General features: G+C 45.5%; 1 long non-coding RNA gene across 2 annotated transcripts in view; it reads left to right on the top strand.

Annotated features, from left to right (window-relative positions):
* The window catches only part of LOC116595752, a 48,986-nt gene extending 35,385 nt beyond the window's left edge, over window positions 1-13,601 (top strand). For both annotated transcript variants that reach the window (XR_004287851.1, XR_004287852.1), the window contains 3 exons: window positions 9,405-9,635; window positions 10,032-10,225; window positions 13,567-13,601. This is a non-coding gene — a long non-coding RNA (uncharacterized LOC116595752). The remainder of the gene's footprint in view (window positions 1-9,404; window positions 9,636-10,031; window positions 10,226-13,566) is intronic.
* Window positions 13,602-19,974: the final 6,373 nt, after the last annotated feature.

The following is a 19,974-nucleotide window of genomic DNA, read 5'->3' as shown; positions in this document are numbered from 1 at the left end:
GGGGGTTGGGATAAAATGACTTTAAGGTTCTTTTCCCCATGACTTTGACACAGACATAACTAGCCCGGCCTGGGGCTGACCAGATGAGGGTCACACTAGTCCTGTCCCCATTCACAGGGACATTGGAGGTGGGGTGGGGGTGAAGAAGGTGGATGGCTCAGGACAGCCTACGCCCAGACAGAAAACCCAGCCCAGAGTCCCATCTTGCCCTCTGGAACACTGTGCTCATGTGTGAACAAAGACTTGAAAGGACTGTTATGGACTTTTAGCTCCAAGGAAGGCTATGCCTTTCTAACTCAAATCTAGGATTAAATTTGGAGCTGACATCTATAGACTTTCAGGGCTGAGATTCTGGGAAACTCTGGCCAAACTCCAGAGCTGATGAGAATAGTAGCCTGTGACTATTGTTTTGGTTATTGGGGCCTGGAGGACAGAGAAGGGCAAGAGGCAGAGAATTCGGGCCTTTGGAGGTGAGAGGAAAGTGGAGGAGGACAAGCTGACAGCCTTAGCGCCGAGGAGGGAGGAGGGAGCGAAGCAAGATTTTTCACCCCTTCAGTAAAACAAACAAAAAAATTATTTCTATTTCCTTCTCTGAGATTAATGATAAACTGTCTGTCCCCTAAAAGAAAATGATAAAGACTCTAATTTTACTTGGAGGCTTAGAAATGCCATTTCTACGCAAAACAGGGAACCCATAATCAGACTCGAGCGGGGCAGAGCTTTGATGGAAAATGTTTTCCTCTCTCCCTCTATTTCTTCCCCTCCTTCCCCTCGCAAAGCAAGATGCCCGACAGCTAAGAACAATGCTCAATAAAGTGAAATAATATTTTAGTCAAAATAGGCCGAGACTGCTCCCAGCCAACTGTAAATTAGCATTTTGAGGGCAAATATGCAGACAATTTGAGATAATGAAGCCTGATTATTCAATCCAATGAATGTTAACTAGGGAGCAGAGGCTCCACTGCCTTATCTCACTCCCTTCGATTTATTTTTTTTAATCGTTTCACATTTGAACTCTTTATTTGTTTCTGTTTTATGCACCTCCTCCTTCACACACACACACACACACACACACACACACACACACACACTCTCCCCCTGCCTTCTTCCCCTCCTGTGCTCCTGCCTAGGCTGCTGAAGAGGACCGTGGGAGATGGCCTGTCTGTGCACCCGGGATCCCAGCCTGGCCTTCCGATCACCTCAGCAAGCCCCACGGAGCACCCATTGTGTGCATGGCCCTTTGTGGAGTCAGAGGGGACTGGGGGGGGAGGGGCAGGGGCGACAGGCACTGAACAGATGGATGACAAAGACCCTGCTTCTCTGAGCTTAGAGTGGGCCCAGGCTGTGGGGAAATCACACAGGTATATAAAGGAATGGGTCTTTAGTGTGTGAGGTGCAGGAATCTGGGATAGACAGTAAATCCAAAGAGCGGGAGGAATTCCTTTTGAGGTCTTCCACCCACCCTCCCTGAAAAAGGCCCAGAGGGAGCTTCCTGCTGCCCGTCCCCAGGAGTCGTGCATGACACCTTCCTTAAATTAGTCTTCATTCTGGGTGGGACTAACTTCATAGTTTGCTGGGACCAGTGCAGAATGAAAAGCCAGAGCCCCTGGTTAAAAAATCATTGAGCATTTCCAGATGGAGACAGCAGAGCATTAAACCAAACATGGGGGCCTTCTTCTGAGCCGGGAGCCTGGGCAACTGTGCAGGCCATCCACCCATGCCACAGGCCCTGGCTCTAGGAGCGCCAGGTGGAGGTAATCTAAGCAGACTTTCTGGAGGAGGAGTGAGGTGGGAACCCCCAGTTCCTGAATACAGTGGCTGTTCTCCAGCCCAGATATTATGTTTACTTAGTGGTGGAGAAAACAGCTCCCAGCTGGGCGAGGAACCCTCCAGGCTCTAGTGCTTACCTGAGCCTCAGCTTTCCCCTTCGGCCTCGGCCCTGCTCTTTCCCTCACCAGTGCCTGCCTCCCCCTTCCGGCCCCTTTTCCTATGGGCTCCAGCCTCTGTGCGGGCCCTGCAGCTCCCCTTCCCTCTGTGCCCACTGAGCATCCCTCACAGTGTGTGCGCAGGAAGCCTCCTCCCAAACATGGCCTTACCTGGTCTGCCCTCCTCCTCAGAATGCCCACTGCCACCACACCTCCTGCTCACAGTGGGCCTCGTTCACTATGTCCAGACCATTCAGTGTGTCTGTTCGTGCTGGGATCCTCACCTGGAGGCTCTTCTTTCAGCCCCCTCCTACCCCTCTGTGCCCGCCCTCCCCCGCCCCATCAACTCTGTTTCCTTCTCTCTCTTCACACCCAGCCAAAGAGCTCTGCTCTCAAGCAGCCTGGTTCTTCTGCCAGCTCTGCCCTTTACTGCCATGTGCTGTCGGGCGGGTTATTTCTGAGCCTCTGTTTTACCTGTGAGTACATGTGGATGGACTCAACCCTGTCCCCTGAGGTGCACGGGAGGGGGGAGTGAGCTGGTACAGGGGGCTAGCCCTCTTAAATGTGCACATGTTAGCTTACTGCTCTGGGAGGCCAAAGCGTGTGCTGCCCATCTCAGAACTGCTGTACCCTTTGGAGTCCACGACATGTATGGTGTCCTGCAATCTTGTACAATTTCTTCCACCTGGCTGAGTTTTCCCCAAGTGGTGTGGTGGGCACTGAGAACGGGCTCCTTCAGGCTCCCATGTCATCTCATTTTTGGCTGGAGAGGTTGGAAAAGGAAAAACCGCGTTTCCCAGAATCCCTTGCAGCTAGGGTTCTGGAAGTGAATAGGATTCCACCTCTCAGTTATACCATGATATCTGGAAGGTAGGGTATGAGAGCGAGGCTGTTTCCTGCCTCTGGTTGTTTCTGGTTCTTTGTTTTCTGCAGCAGCTTCCCATAATCCATTCTCTAGCTTCTGGGTGGCAGAAGGCAAAGACAGTGGTGACAATGGCAGTCGTGGCTCAATTCTGATTTTGTGATCTCTGCACTGCAGATACAGTGGTTTTAAACTGATAGCTCAAGGGATGGTTTCAGAGGGGGTAGTGCCACCAGGGTCAGTTCAGAATTCTTCTGGAAATCATTCCTGAGTGTTCAGGTTAGAGCCCACTATTCCGGCCCCTCCAACAATGTTGAAAGTACCTGATTCTCTGTATTAAATATCTCCTTATTTAAAATGCCCAGAGGGGTTTTCTACAGAGCCTTGATAGGCACAGGTTCAAACCAGGCCTTTTTTTCCTCCTAGACACCCACAGCATACCACCTAATGTAGGTCTCCTTCTCCTAAAGAAAACATCATACCAGCAGACCTAGCCCCATGATCGGCCTCTGAGCTGCCCAGCTCATGTGCTGGTCACTGCCTGTTTGCACTGGCATTCATTCCCTGCCCTTCCCCTGCTCTGTTCTGCATGCAGGGAGCACCCCCACCCAACCATGGGTTACATGTCTCAGGCTTCTCTGTCCCCTGGTTTCCTGTTGGGTCCAGCCAAGGCAAGACACTGGAGGGCAGGAAGAAGGAAAAGGCCAGAGTATTTCATGTCTTTTCTCTCTTTGCTGACAGTGGCATCTAATCTGTGCAGCCAGCTTCTGCCAGACACTCCCCGCAGATGGCTCCAGCCCCCAGTTCTTGGCCCTTCCAAGTCATAGCTCTGGCCTGACAGTCCCAGCTCTGGGCTCTGGGAGTCACCCTCCCCTCCAGTGTCCGGGTCCAGGAGTAGGAGCAGCTTCTTGCAACCTTTCTCCTTGAAGTTGCCTTACCTTCCACTTCCCAGTTCTCCCCACACTCCTGTGACTGGATTCTCAAATTAAATCCCCTCCAGAGTGAGCTACCTGGTGTGAGTGGGTTTCTTGACACTGCGCTCCCCAGACGTGCCGCGCCAGTAGTGGGGCCCCTGAGCCACATCTGCCCTCCTCACTGAAGCAGCCTGCCCTGGCCCAGCCTGAGGAAACATCTGGGCAGAGTCCTTCAGGGTCCCATTCCCCTGCTGGGGAGTGGGGGGGTGGGGGAGGAGCCAGGGTGAATGGCAGCTTTCGCCAACACCTCACTCTTCTCTTCTCGACATGTTTACTCACAGGCTGTCTGGAAAGTGAGAATCCTCCCTAATGGATGTTTCACCCAATTAAATAATTAACTCAGAGTGTTGCTAAGCATCCTTAGCAAATGTCTTCCAGTCCTGGAGGCTTCCTCATGCCAGGCCGTGGCTGCTGCCAGCCGGGGCCTGGCCAATACCCACACAGAAGAGGCTGGCGGGAGGAGCCAGGAGGCTGGGGGGGCGCCCAGTGTTTCCAGACCCTGAGGGAGACAAGTGCCCTGGGGAGGGAAGGGCAGGAGGGGTGCTTAGAATAGGGAGGCTGAAGCTCATAGGAGGGGCAGTAGGCCATGGCGTAAGGTGTCTATAGGGGAGAGGCTAAGTATGTTAAGGTTTATTCATACAGGTTCTATGAACCTGAACCAGAACCGAATCATTGCCTACTACCCACTCAGTCCTTAAAAGAGATGAATGTGGGATGGGTAGCAAAAGATCCAAGATATGATAAGTGGGAAAAAACGTAGATACCAATGCACACAGTTTAACTTAGTATTAGTAAAAATAACTTGCACATGAATGCACGTACCTGCATGTCTATGAAAGAGAGCCAGAAGGAAGCACACCACACTGCTTCCGGTGGGGGGTGGGGGGCTGAGCCCGGAGTGGAGTGAGGAGAGGTGAGCGTTCCCTCCTACTCTCTGTGCTCCTGAAATGCTGGACTCTTACAACCAGAATATATTCTTCTTTCATTTCCACAATTAAAACAAACAAACAAATAAAAAATGTAGTGAGGACTACTGTTAGAAATAAAAAAAAAAAAGCTATGTTTAAAAATATGGCACAGAGGGAGGATGTAGGGGTTATTATAAATTGAAGACAATGGATTCTTAACCTTAGATTACTGAATCAGTATTTCCCAATCATTTTGGCCTCATGTCATAGTGAGAAGTTCATTTTTAGCAGATCCCAGTACGTGTGTGTGTATGTGTGTGTGTGTATATATATATATATATATATATATATATATATATATATATATATATTTGAAATAGAAATTACACAAAATGATGTTTGCATTTGGTACATATCCTGCAGCTTAGTATTTTCTATTCTTTCCTAATTTTCTTTTAGAAATACTAGTTGTGAGCCTCCAAATAGGTTTCGTGAGTATTAGTGGGTTCCAGGCTAGTTTGGAAAACACAGCCTAAACTGATGGGTCTCTTAGGAAAGGCTTGGCCATCAGGTCCTCCGGCACCCCTTCCCCCAGGGAGAGATTTTCTTCACTGGCAGGACCACAAGAAGGAGGAAGGCCACGCTGGCTGGGTATGCTACCAGCCCACGGGTCTGTCTTGGACCCGTTATGAACCAGAATTAAACCATTATGAACCAGAACCGAATCACTGCCTACTACCCACCTAAGAAAGACAGGAAGAAATGAGGAAGGAAGGAAGAAAGGAAGGAAGGAGAAAAATGAGGGAGGAAGGAAAGAGGTAGGCAGGGTGGGAGAGAGAGAGAGTCAAAAAATTCCACATGAGGGAGATCTTCTCCACTGGAATAGCCCAGTCTTGAAGATGGAAACCAAATCCTACCAAAGTTCAAAACTCAAGTCCTCAGTGCTAGCAGTGCGGCCTTGGTCAAGTTTCTTAATCTCTCTGCCTCTCAGTTTCTTCATCTGTAAAGTGGGCATAGATAAAAATACCTCCTTCCCTCAAGGAGTTGTAAAGCCCAAATGGGTGAATACATCCAGAGCCCTAAGAACAGTGCCAGTGGTAAGTGTAGGCTTTTACTGTTCTGCTTTCCCTCTTGACTGCTCCTGCTATGGAGGTGGGGCAGGGGGGAAGTGCTTTGGAGGTCAACTGCCTGCAGAAATGAATGAAATCTGGGAGAGCCCATTTCCACCCTCTCCCCTTGGCAGGGCAGTGGGCTGGAGCCATGGGGTTGAGGGGAGATGGAGTGTGGCAGGCTCTGATGGGGCTGATAAGCCACGGCTCCCGCTCCCTTGTGACTGCGCCGTGGGGGCTTGGCCCCTGCCCTTGACTCCACCGCTCCCACACACTCCCAGAGCCAGAATTATCTCTGCCATCACCGCCCCCAAGCCAGTCCCACCTGCCCCCTGACCTCAGTGGCAGGGGTGGGAGACAGACATCCGCTGTGGATTCCGGAATGGCTCACCCCACCCTCTGGCTACCAACCCAACCTCCACCATCACGAAAGTGGGGCTACTGCTTCTCACCTGGTCTGCACCTGGGCACTCCTCCCCTGCAGCAGGTGTGCAGCTGTGGCCAGCCTCCCTCCTCCCTTCTCCAGCCCAGGGAAAGCCTCCTTGAAGCACCTGGTTCCCTGAAAGCCTTTTCTGTGACCCAGGTTCCTACGCACAATCCGCACCAGTCCTATCTCGGCCATCACTGGGCCAAGGCCAGCGTCTTCAACTTGGTCATCCAAATATCAGGGCATGGTGCTATCTATTTAGAAACCTGGAAACCGCATCCAGAAGTGTTAAAAGTAACCTTCTGAGCAGCCATGTTTCTTCTTTTGGAATTAGGGCGGAGCAAAACAGTATACAGTAAATGGATACTTTCTGATATACAGTTGTATGAGTTTTGGCAAATGCACAGAGCCCGGAGTCAAGATATAGAACACTCCCATTGCCCTCCAAAATTTCCTCCTTCTGTCTCCTTTTAATGAGCTTTCCCTCCACCCAACCCTTTACAATCACTCTTTTGTACTTCTTCTCTGAAGTATTGCCTTTTCCTTAAATGCCCTGTACTTAGAATACTAGACCCGGTAGCCTTTGACGGTGTCTTCTTGCACCCAGCATAATGCACGGGAGGTTATTCGTGTGGTTGCGTGCGTCAACAGTGTGTTCTTTTTGATGGCTAAATAGTATTCTATGGCATGGGTGGACCACAGCTCACCTATCCCTTAGAGGTTCATAGGTATTTGGACACTTTCTGATTGGGGCTATAATTTAAAAAACTGCTATTTGGACATTGGTATACAGGTTTTTCTAAGAGTGTGTTTTCACTTCTCTTGGGTAAATACCTAGGAGTTGGGTGGCTAGGTCATATGCAATTTATTTCAAAATAAAGAGAGAAAATCTCCTTCTTAGTCCTCTGGCTCTCCAGGAAACCTCCCTTAACTTTTTCTTTGTGTTTTTCCAAAAGGGTGTATGAGTGTGTGTGCGCATGCATGAGAAAGAAAGAGAGAGAGAGAGAGAGAGAGAGAGAGAGGGAGAGGACATGCAATCTTTAAAAAAAACCCCACAAATGATCAGATAATACACATAATTTGCTTTTGTTGCCTTTTTCACTTAATGGATCTCAAATATTTTTACTTTCTTAATTCATATGCTTGATTCATTCTTTTCTGTAGCTACATAGTGTTCCATACCTGGGTGTACCCTACTTTATTTAGCAAACACGTATTGATGATTTCTGTCTTTGAAATTACCATGTTGTCATGAACATCCATGAATGTGTTTCTTGTGCCAGTGTTGAGGCAACTGTAGGATAACTCACAGGTTGGGTTCTTAAAAGAACACTATACACCGCAGTCACTGGTGGCTCCCTTCCTCCCCTCTTCCTTGGCCCATAGCATTATGACCTGTGTCCCCACCCCACCAGGGAAACTGCTCTCACCAAGGCCGCCACTGGCCTTCATCCCTCGACCTCCTGGATTCTCTGAGGCAGACAATGTTGCTGACTCCATCCTTCTGTTTCAAACATTCCTTTCCAGGGCTTCTGGTCTCTCTTGGTTCCCCACCTCTCTCATGTTATCTTTCCTGTTTTCACTCCCCCCAGCCCTGCTGCAGACATTCAGCGGGATCCACTGGTGTCTCTCCTGCCCCCACATCTTCAGCCGCACTTGCTTCCAGGTAGCTCCCACTTTCTGTCTGCAGTCCTGACCTCTGTTCTCAGTTGTCAATTTCTGGACCACACTGTGCGATTGACACCCCAGACCTAACGCAGCGTCTCACAACTCTCCAAAGCTTGTCCTCACCTGCCTGCCCTGGCTTTATATATGGGTCTGCTATGCTGCCAGGAAACTGGGAGATCTAGTGTCCCCCTTTCATGCACAGACACGCACTGTATCCCCTCACTCTTTTCTTCCATTAATTATTCACCAAAAGTTGTCCTTCTCATAGTTCTTCCTCTTCTAATCTGAGGACTGATTACACCCTGCATCTGTGCTTCTCATAACAATGTGCCAGGGACTGTGCAAGAATTACCAGTCAGATGCACACTCCACCCCATAGCATCTTATAAGAAAGATGCTATTAGCCTTTTAAAGCTCAGATTCAGTGACACGTCTAGGAAGTAGTGGACCCAGGGTTTGCCCCCCCCCACCAGCCGTCCAGAGCCTGTGCTTGTGACTATACCACTGTACCTTCTTACTCACTGAGACTGTCTTATTATGGATCATCTGGCCCCCAGACCTTACCAAGTCCAACTGTCACTCAGCTCACAGACTGATCTTCCTAAAATACTGCTCTAATTACACCACAGCTCTGATCAAATAAGTGACTTCACTGCCTCTAAATAGAGCCCTGATGCCAGGCTTGCCATTCAAGGCCCTCCACGCCCTGGGCCCAATCTGCCCATCCCCACCCCCACGTGCACACAAACCTCCAGCTGTTCTGGTGTATCTTCTCATTCCCACATGTTTATCCTGGCTCACACATGACCTTGCTGGGGTTGTCATCACCCCTCTTCTCAACCAGGGCAGATCTGTCCCCTCCCTTATGGCTTAGGTAAATGCCACCTCTTCCAAAGTCCCCCACATCACAGCGAAAATACTACCTTAAAAAGGGAATGCCCTCAACGCTTGCCCCAAAATAACTTCTCTCCTTTAACTTCTCTCCTCTTTAACATGAACTCCAGCCTCTGCTCCCACTCCAACCAGTCCTATCTTCCCAGAGATCTCATTTTAGAAATTATGCTGGACTGAAACCAGTTTGGCCAAAATCAAGCTGAACAGAATAACTATTTTTTAAAAAATATTTTTATTTATTTATTTGACAGATAGAGATCACAAGTAGGCAGAGAGGCAGACAGAGAGAGGGAAGGAAGCAGGCTCCCTGCTGAGCAGAGAGCCCAATGTGGGGCTCAATCCCAGGACCCCGGGACCATGACCCGAGCTGAAGGCAGAAGCTTTAACCTGCTGAGCCACCCAGGAAGCCCCAGAATAACTATTTTGTCAAAAAAAAAAAAAAAAAAGAATATTCCAGAGTCATTTAAAATTCAATTTCCTTATGTTTGGATAATGAATAGGTTTACATTGTTAAAAATTCTGAAGATAAAAAGGATACAAAGTAAAATCCCCCCCTTCCATCTCCCAGCCACCTGATTTTTTTTTCTCACAGGAAACAAACATTATTAGTATCTTTTGTATTTTTTTTTTCTTTCAGATCTATTTTGTGGTGGGACTTTCTCCTTGAGTGTGGGCTGGACTTCAGGGCTTATTTGTGGTGTAGACTTCCAGGACTAGGGAAGCCTCCCCCCTTGCCATGCTCTCACAACACACTTGAGTTGCCATGTCGCAAGCACCCTCAAGTAGCCTCTGGAGAGACAAGGAACCGAGGTCTCCTGCCAACAGCCACGTGAGGGAGCCATCCTGGAAGCAGAACCTCCAGCCTCAGGTGAGCTTTCAGATAATCACAGTGCCCACCAACATTTGATGGCAACCTTGTGAGATACCATGAGCCAAAACCTCCCCAGCTGAGCTCTTCCCAAATTTCTGGCCTGCAGAAATGGTGTGATAACACAGAAGTTGCTTGTGTCTCCCAGCAGTCACCAAGAACTCTGACTTCTTTAATACTGAACCATTGTTCCCAGGGGAGAGATACGTAGTTAGGTCTTGTGAGCCTTGGGTCACATTTTCAACTGATCAGTATATAACCTTGTTCCATGTGTGTTTCTGTTTAAGAACACCATATTTAATATATATTATCAATTTGTTAACGTTGAACTCGTGGCCAACAGCACTATAATTTATGGATGAAAAAGGGTTATCTAACACACATTTTTTCTGTAAGCTTCCTCGTGCTGAAGACCGTTAGATGGAGCCTAAGCACCATACTTGGGGGCTATTTTGTGGGAAATCACCCATAAAAAGTACAGAAATGTGAAGAACATGGCACTAAGAAGACTGTGACAAGGGTACCCGTTGACAGTAGGAGAGCTGAAACAAGAAGGGGGAGCATCAGCTGGTTCAGTCTCAGCTGGGAAGGTGAGTATAAATTTCTCCTTGCTCAGAGCCTAGCTGCTGAAAAGTATTTTCAAGTATTGATTTTGGGCTTATAAATTAATTTTAGCAAGTGGGTAAGTTCACAAATACAGAATACATGAATAATGAGGACTAACTGTAAATATCTGTTGTTTGAGGCTACTAAGAACTGGGGTAATTTGCTCTGCAGCAGGAGGGATATAAAACACTTACCCTAATATACATGCTGTGATTCCAGTTCTTGCCAAATAATGATATAAGCATAGAAAAGGATTTGGAACCAAAAATACAAATATGAGTGACTTTAGGTAAGTGGAATTATGGGTGTTTTTTGAGAGCCATTGTTTGATGGTATATTCTGATTTCTCCTGAAGTAAGTATGTATTACTTTATGATAAGAAAACATAGCAAGACATTTAAAATTATCTTGTTACAGGTTGTGTTTGTTTCAATTAGTTACCTATTATCAGACAATGATTTTGCAGTAAATCCCATATTGTTAGACATTCATATGACATAATCAATCCCTTCTTGGATATTTAAGTAGTTCCATCCCATCTCAAACCAGATTACTTTTGGATCAAAATTTTTGGGGCCACATGTTATAGTTCCTATTCTATCACTCTCTGTGGTCCTTTATCTTTAACCTCCACTCTTTGATTCCTTCCCAAACCTTGCTCTGGTTTTTCCCATTAAAACAGCCCTCTTCTGGGCGCCTGGGTGGCTCAGTGGGTTAAGCCGCTGCCTTCGGCTCAGGTCATGATCTCAGAGTCCTGGGATCGAGTCCCGCATCGGGCTCTCTGCTCAGCAGGGAGCCTGCTTCCTCCTCTCTCTCTCTCTGCCTGCCTCTCTGCCTACTTGTGATCTCTCTCTGTCAAATAAATAAAAAAATAAAATCTTTAAAAAACAAAAACAAAAACAAAAAAACAGCCCTCTTCTTTCCCCAAAAACTACATTCACAGCTTCCCTTTCCTCACCCCCAAACTCTTGGCCCACTGTGGTACACCTTGTGCTGTATCCATTCAGCATAAGTGTTCCCCCATGTCCTGTGGCTACGTCCAATAGATACTCCTTGGGTCCTGTATTGCCCTAGGACTTTCTGCTGTTGCTCCCTCCCTGTCTCTTCTGGGTTTCCACACACTGCCTCCCTTTCTCCCTGTCCTCCTGCTCCTCGGTGGCCCCTTCAGAGCCAGCGCTCTTGGGCCTTGGTCCTCTTCCCTCCTCATTCTACACCCCCTCCCCGAGGAGCTCCCTTCCCCCCTCGGCTTCAGTTACACCTGTATGTTGAGGGCTTCCATCAGGCCCTGTCAGCTGTCTGGTGTCAAGCCTGAACTCCCACCTGTAGGTCAGCTGTCCTCCGGGCCTCTCACTTGGATGTCTCAGAGTCACGACACCCGGCTTGCCCCCACAAGGCCCATCATCCCTCTCCCCTAGTCTCTTCAGCTTCTTCTTCCCTGTCGCCATTCCAGTCTCTCACGTGAGGAGCTTGGGAGTTACTTCCTCTGTTCCTCAGAGTCCTCAAAAGTGCCTGACACTCATGAGCATTCAATTTGTATTAATTTTATGACTTAATCAACCACCAAGCCCAGTTGATTCCACCTTTTGAGTGACTGTAAAAACTGTGGGCCTCCCTCCACCACCTTCTATTGTCTGTTATTTCTGTTTCTCCATTACTCTGTGGGCCCTATCTCGGAGGCGGCAGAGCTGTGAACCCAGGACACCCGAATAAGATGCTGTGAGAGTGTGAAGTCCAGCCTGCTCTCTGGGCACCAGGCAGTGGGACCTGGCACAGAGCAGCCCCATCCTCCTCCATCCAAGGGGAAGGGGTGCCTTTGAAGCTGCCTATCCTCAGGGCTGCCTCCGAAGGGGCATTTCTTTCTAGACACTGAAAAGCAAGATGAGATCCATCCCTGTCCAGTGTCTGGTCCAGCAGGATGCACATCCACCTTACACTGGGTCCGGATGACTGAGCCCAAGAGAAAAGGGACTCCTGCCTTCGGGAGGTCCCATGCCAGCTGTGAGCTCGGACAGGAGGGAGGAGCAGCGTGCATGGTGAAAACAGGGCGGCAATGAGGATGGCCAGGGTCTGGGAGAGAAGGGGGTGACTACTATCTTCGCTGCTCGCCGACCTCCCCAAAGGGCAGCCATTGCTGACTGGGGCAAAGCGACCTTATCCCACCAACACACACGTCCAAGAAGCCCCACGTTCAGGCCAGCCACTCTGGGAATGTAGCCGCTGGAAGGAATTGTAGTTCTCCAAAATGACCAGCAGAGGGCGAGCTCAGTTCGCCTCTGCTCCGTGCGGGGCGGGGTGTGTGAGGTAAGCTCTGAGGGGAAGGTTCCCACAAGCCACAGAATGTGGGGAGCGAGTATGAGGGAGATATGAGCTGACTTCCACGCTTCTCTCATGTATGACGTCCCAAACTCATGAATAGAGGAGAGGAGAGGTGGGGTGGTAGTCAGGCAAAGCGAGTGGGTTTTGAACCTGTGGAATGTGACCTCCTGTGGGAAATGTGTACTGGGAAATTAGGACACAGTTCTGGAGCGATGAGGGAAGACTGGAGTTAAATAAGCAGATTTGGGGTCACAGGGCAATGGTGCAATGCCTGAAGTATTGCCCATGGAGCATGAGCAAGAATTATTTATTTATTTGACAGACAGAGATTACAAGGAGGCAGAGAGAGAGAGAGGAGGAAGCAGGCTCCCTGCTGAGCAGAGAGACCGATGTGGGGCTCGATCCTGGGACCCTGAGATCATGACCCAAGCCGAAGGCAGAGGCTTTAACCCACTGAGCCACCCAGGTGCCCCAAAATATACTATTTCTGATGAAAACTAGAAACTATAAAATACAGTGCATATACACTTAAAATAGTTAAAATGGTAAATTTTATGTTATGTATATTTTATACAATAAAAAATAAGAAATACTATAGGATTTAAATTAATTTTTTTTTAAAGTTGCACCACCCATGAAGAAAACTCTTAAACATTGCTTGAAAGAAGAAAAGTGAAATAAATGAAGAGACACACCATGTTCCCAGATGCTGTTATTGTTTGGTATTTTAAGTCTGTTTTTACGCCCTGTGACCTAGACATGACTGGAATTATTTTATATGGGCCACATGACCCACATGTTTACCGATTTCTCTGTTCACCTTTCCTTCTTAAGTCTCTGCCTTTCCTTCTAGGATTATTTTCCTTCTTCCTGAAAGAACATTCTTCAGCAGTCTCATAAGTACAGATTTACTAGTGCTGAACTTGGTTTTTGTTTATCTAGAGATGTCCCTAGTTCACCTGGTTCTTCTTTTTTTTAAAAAAAGATTTTATTTATTTGTCAGAGAGAGAGAGAGAGAGAGCACAAACAAGGGGAGCGGCAGGCAGAAAGAGAAACAGTCTCCCCGCTGAGCAAGAAGCCCAACGTGGAACTCCATCCCAGGACCCTGGGACCATGACACCGAGCGGAATGGCAGACGCCTAACTGACTGAGCCACTCAGACATCCCTCACCTGGTTCTTCAAAGGTAGTTTTGCTGAATATATAACTATTGTGACCGTTACTTCCTCCTAATCCTTCAGTATATTATATTGCTATCTTCTCTATTCCACTCTTGCTGTTGACAAATCTTCGTCAGCTTAACTGCTGTTTGTTTGTGGGTGATATGACTTTCCTTTCTGATGGCCTTTAAAAAGTTGTGTTTGTTTTGTTTTGTTTTTTTATGGAGAATTTCAAATGCACCCCAAAGTAGAGAGAAGAGTTTAATGAACTTCCACATTTCTAACACCTGGCATCAACATTTAACAATATTTTGTCAACAGTGTTTCCTCTAATCTATCTCCCCTCCCTGAGGCATATTTTGGTTTTGTTTATTTTGGAGCCTTTAAAGCAAATTCCATGGGTGCCTGGCTGACTTAGGCAGTAAAACATGTGACTCTTGATCTCAGGGTGGTGAGTTCAAGCACCATGTTGGATGTAGAGATTACTTAAAAAAAAAAAAAAGTTAAAAAAAGAAAGCAAATTCCAGATATATCTATATCTATATCTATATCTATATCTATATCTATATCTATATCTATATATATCAGACTGTGTCCTTGATAGTTAATGGTCTTTTGCTTTATTTCTATGTTAATCTCTTAATATCATCTAATTCCTCATGCATGTTCAAATTTCTCTGATTGTCCCTGAACTTTTTACAGTTGGTTTGCTTGACTCAGCATTCTGGCAAAATGCTGTCATAGCTGCACTTCTATTGCATTATGCTAAGAGGCACATTGTGTTTGGGTTATTGTGCTTTGATGTTAAATGCATCCATTACTGAATTAGAGGGTGTGAAGTGGTGATTTCCTTCTAATTCTGTTATTCCTTATCCATTTATTAGATGGTATTAATCTATTAGAAATTTCTCATCAACTCGTTGATTGAAATGCAGTTGATGTATCAAGGTAATTATTGAGGGTGTGTGTGTGAGATTATCAAATTATGGAAGTTTGTATATTTCACGTGCTCAATATGCAATCATTATTACTTATTATGATTTCTGATGCGAGATTATCCCATCTTTAGCAAGTATTCCTTCAGGTTGGCTTCTGTATCTTTTAACATTACTCTGGTAGTTATTGACAATTTTATTACTTTAAGAGTTAATGAAATCTCCCAGGTACATCTTGTATATTTCCTGTCCTAGAACTGGAATCAGCCATTTCTCCGGGGAACCTCATTCTTTTTAGTGAGAAATGGTATTTAGAGAGCAAACTTTGGTTGTTGAGGGTGCTTATTGCTGCTGGGTTGTCACATCTACAGAGAACAGAGCTGGAAAATACCTATTGTACCTATTATTTAGAAAGAAAAATAAGGCATGAGTTCATATTGATGTTTCCAATTCAATTTTAAGATTACAAAGGTTTTTAACCGAACTTAAAACAATTTTTTCAGGGGCGCCTGGGTGGCTCAGTGGGTTAAATCCTCTGCCTTTGGCTTGGGTCATGATCCCAGGGTCTTGGGATCGAGCCCCACATAGGGCTCTCTGCTCAGCAGGGAGCCTGATTCCTCCTTTCTCTCTCTGCCTGCCTCTCTGCCTAGTTCTGATCTCTGTCTGTTAAATAAATAAAATCTTTAAAACAAAACAAAACAATCTTTTCATCTCTGGCTGCTTTTACAACTCTCCCTTTGTCTTTAGTATTCTTCAGTGTCCTTATAAGCATTTGGGGCAGATTTCTTCTTATTTATCCTGTTTGCTATTATGTTGTGCATCATGTATTGTAAGTTCATTTATTTCATCAGTTCTGGAACACTCTTCCTTTTTTCTCTTCCTATATTGCTTCTATTGCATTCTTTCCATAATGCCCTCCTGCAATTTTAATTAGACAGATGACAGGCTTTTTCATTCTGTTCTCCATAGCTCTTAAATCTTCTGCCACAGTTTTCTTCTCCCATTTCTATTTGTTGTGTTTTAAGTAATTCCTTCAGCATTTTTTGTCACTATTTCTCTTTTCAGCTGTGTCTAATCTGTGTTTAATTGTCAATGTTCTCAATGAGGTGCTTTTTTAATGGTGGTGTTAATATATGTTTATTGATGAGAAACCGGAGGAAGATTACATTTCATCACCAGCTGAGAGATTAATTAAATTATTTTATGTACATAAAAAGAATACTATGAGGTCTTTTACTGGTATTCATGAAAAAATACAATGTATTAAAAATAATGTATAAATAAAAACAACAACAAAAAAAGAGGGGTTGCTCTAGACTAAGAGAAATTTAAGAGACACAATTACCAAAGGCAATATGTGGGTCCTAATGCAAATAGACTTTTTTTTTTTGAAAGCAGAAGGGTAAAGGTGCCTGGGTGTCTCAGTGGGTTAAGCTGCTGCCTTCGGCTCAGGTCATGATCTCAGGGTCCTGGGATGGAGCCCTGCTTCGGGCTCTCTGCTTAGCAGGGAGTCTGCTTCTCTTTCTCTCTCTCTGCCTGCCTCTCTGCCTACTTGTGATCTTTCTCTGTCAAATAAATAAATAAAACCTTAAAAAAAGAGAGAGAGAGAGAGAGAAAGAGTGGGGAGAGGCGGATGGGGAGGGAGAGAGGGTCTTATGAAGGCTCCCTGTTGAGCATGGAGCCCAACGCAGAGCACAGTCTCACAATCCTGAGATCACGACCCAAGCCAAAATTAAGAGTCAGATGCTTAACCAACTGAACCACCCAGGCACCTCCCCCGCAAGAAAGACAATTTTGAGACAGTTGGGGAAATTTGAATATGATTCTAGTATTAGGGAATTCCCAGGAATTATTGTTAATTTTGTTAAATGTGATAATGGCATTATGTGTGTATAAGAAAACAGCTACATATTTTAGAGATGTATTAAGTATAGAATTTATTTAAAAATATTTCAGCAGCAGCAAACATGCACCACACACAAGAGGTAAAGATGATGCAAGTTTGACAAAATTTTGGTGATTGTTGAATCTGGGTAAGAACCATATGGGAATTCATTAAACTGTTCTTCCCACTTTTTGAGTATATTTGAAATTGTCCATAGTAAGTTATTTTTTAAATATTTAGGGAAAGACTATTATACTATATCCTGTTAATATCTACAAAATCTCCCAAGTCTTACTGTGATAGAATGCTTTAAAAATTCTGTCTGAACAATTTTTTTTAAAGACTTTATTTATTTATTTGACAGACAGAGATCACAAGTAGGAGGGAGGCAGGCAGAGGGAGAGGAGGAAGCAGGCTCCCTGCTGAGCAGAGAGCCCATGTGGGGCTTGATCCCAGGACCTTGAGATCATGACCCAAGCTGAAGACAGAGGCTTTAACCCATTGAGACACCCAGGTGCCCCTGTCTGAACAATTTTTGATTAGTCTTTTTTATTTATCTCTCACAGTAATAATCGATAAAAATGCTGTGTAAGATTCTCAAAATGTCATTACTTTGGGATCACTGCAGTAGCATATATGGTAGATGTCACCACCATCACCCAAACAAAACAAAACATGCTGCCTTCTTCTATGTGAAGACTAGTAAAACATCTCACCTAAATTTTCTTGATTTTTTTTATATTCCAATATGAGGCTCATTTCTGAAAATATTAATGCTTTTGCTGCCAACCTTCCAACTCAGCTATAAGATTTTTTTTCTGATATATGTGATAACAGTGATATATGTTCACTATGCAAAATGTTTACGACACATAAAAAGATAGACGAGGGGGAAAAAGCACATTTAGTCAAAATGCCCATATGCTGCACTGAGTATTACTGAAATATATTTCCTATCATCCTTTCAAATATATGGTCTTACTAAATACTAACTGAATACAGGAGAATATGCATTACATATGTGTAAAACGCAAGGAATAAAAGCAAAATGAACATCAGGGGATCCACCACTTAGTTAGTAAACCACAGCTTTTGAAATCCTTGCTGCTCTTTCCAGATCCCTGTTCCTTTTCTTCCCAAGGACATTAAGGTGTTTGGACTTTTGTGTTTTCATTTCTCTACTTTTCTTTAGAGCTTATCACATATATATTAAGCAGTTTCATATGGTCCAAACTGGTATCCACTCTTAGGCAATATATATTTTTTTATTTAGTTTGGCTTTGTTATAAATCACACTGAAGTTGTTTTTCTGCAGTTTGCTTTTTCACGGTCATGAGACTTGTTCCTGTTGGTTTGTATAGCTCTATGGCTTTCTTCTCCCCACTCAAATGTGTTGCATGGGCTGCAGTCTTCTCTATTTTTCTTTTTTCTTCCACTGACACAGGATTACACTCTTATTTCTGTGCATAATTTGTATAATTGAGAGAAGAGTACGGATATAACTGATATTTCTATTTGTTTGTTTTCTTTTTTCTTCTTTTTTGAGATTTTTCTCATTTCCACTGAGCCCAGCAAAAACGTCATGTTTTGTGTGGTCTCTTATTATTTTGTAGTGGGGGACCCTTCCTCAGGGCCCTTCCAGGCTATACTCCTGGAAGCGGGAGCCTGTAGCACAATTTGTAGAATTCAGATGTGGAACAAACTGAACGTCCATTGGTAGGGCAACAATTGAATGAACTATGGATTACTGGTACAGTGGGCCACTCTGGAAGAGTTTAAATCAAGAACAGATGGATCTGTGTGTAATGACATGGAGAACTGCTAATACAGTGAAATGAATAAAATAAGCCAGAACTCTATGTGGCATGATCCAATTTATATGTTAGAAAAATTCCCAAGTCAGGGATGCCTGGCTGACTCAGTCGGTTGTGTCCGACTCTTGGTTTTGGCGCAGATCATGATCTCAGGGTTGTAAGACTGAGCCCCACATGGACCTCTGTGCTCAGCAGAGAGTCTGCTTGGAATTCTCTCTCCCCCTCCCCATATGCCCCTCCCCACCGCTGGTGTGCTTGTGCACTCTCTAAAATGAATAAATAAATCTTTTTAAAAAAATGCAAAAGTCTAAGTCAATATACATGGAGGCAAATAAATAGAAACAGGCCTTGAAGAGTCCCTAGCCATGTGTTAATAATAGTTACCTCTGGGAGCAGGAGGAAGCTCAAATAGGAGTGGGGGGCTAAGGGCTGAGTTTTTATATACATCGGTGTGCTCGCCTCGGCAGCACATATACTAAAATTTATATACATTGGTATGGTTTGATTTCTCCTTTTTTTTCTGGTACAAGAATACACTTACATATTACTTCTGCAAATTCACTGTTAAAAGGGAAGTTGTCTGCAGTGTCAATTGCCTCAGAGAGGCCAAGGCAGGACTGCAGAGTCCACTGAATTCGGCACCAGAGGCTACTGGTGACTTCAGGAAGAGCTGCTGCTGAGGTGGATGGCAGGCTGCAGGGGTGAGGAGAGAGCCAGAAGCAGCATCGAGATGGGAAGTGCACCTTTGTAAAGGGGCAGAGGGGCAGAGAGGAGGAGCAGGTGAGTAAAGGTTCTTAGAAGATAGAGTTTTGGGAGCAAAGACATCTGCCTGAACCAGATGTGAAGGGTGAGATGTGGCTCTGAACAGGAAAACAGGAAACTAGTGACAGAGTCCTGAAGGATCAGGAACAGGGTGCCTGGGTGGCTCAGTGGGTTAAGCCTCTGCCTTCGGCTCAGGTCATGATCTCAGGGCCCTGGGATCCAGCCCCACATCAGGCTCTCTGCTCAGTGGGGAGCTTGCTTCCTCCTCTCTCTCTCTCTACCTACTTGTGATCTCTGTGTCAAATAATAAATAACATCTTTTAAAAAAAATGAAGGATCAGGAACAGGTTGAGAATGGTAGATGGGTCAGGATGGTTTGTTCAGGGAGCAGCCCATGCTTATTATTCCAGGACATCTGTGGCTCATTTATCTGAGTGTGTGTCCTTGCATGTGATGCCTTGTGTGTGTCGGTCAAGGAACCTTGCAGAGTAGGATTGCTGAGGTTGAATGGTGGACCCTTGTTTGGGGCAGGGGCAGAGGAGGTTGCCAGGCTAGCCTGAGAGTGTGCTGTCAGAGGCAGGTTAAGTGATGCCTCGTGGGTTCCAGTTGCATCCGGCTGAATAAGGAAGAGAATGAGGAAAGAAAGCACCTGATACCATGCCCGGCGCATTTGTAGATGGTCTGTCAGGACTCCTTGACTGTTGTCAAGGGATTAGAAGGCTCAGCAAGATTGAAGAGCACCCGTGTTGTGAGACTAAGGGTGTAAAAACTGGAGGGGTAGGAGGTCATGGTCAGAAAGTGGGATATTGAGAGGTTGTGATTTCGACAGTGGGATGGTTTTGGTCATGACCAAATCTCAGCT

The sequence above is a fragment of the Mustela erminea genome, chromosome 7 (assembly GCF_009829155.1).
Source record: "Mustela erminea isolate mMusErm1 chromosome 7, mMusErm1.Pri, whole genome shotgun sequence".
Lineage (NCBI taxonomy): Eukaryota > Metazoa > Chordata > Mammalia > Carnivora > Mustelidae > Mustela > Mustela erminea.
The sequence above is the reverse complement of the archived record's forward strand: the minus strand, read 5'-3'. Positions and strand labels throughout refer to the sequence as shown.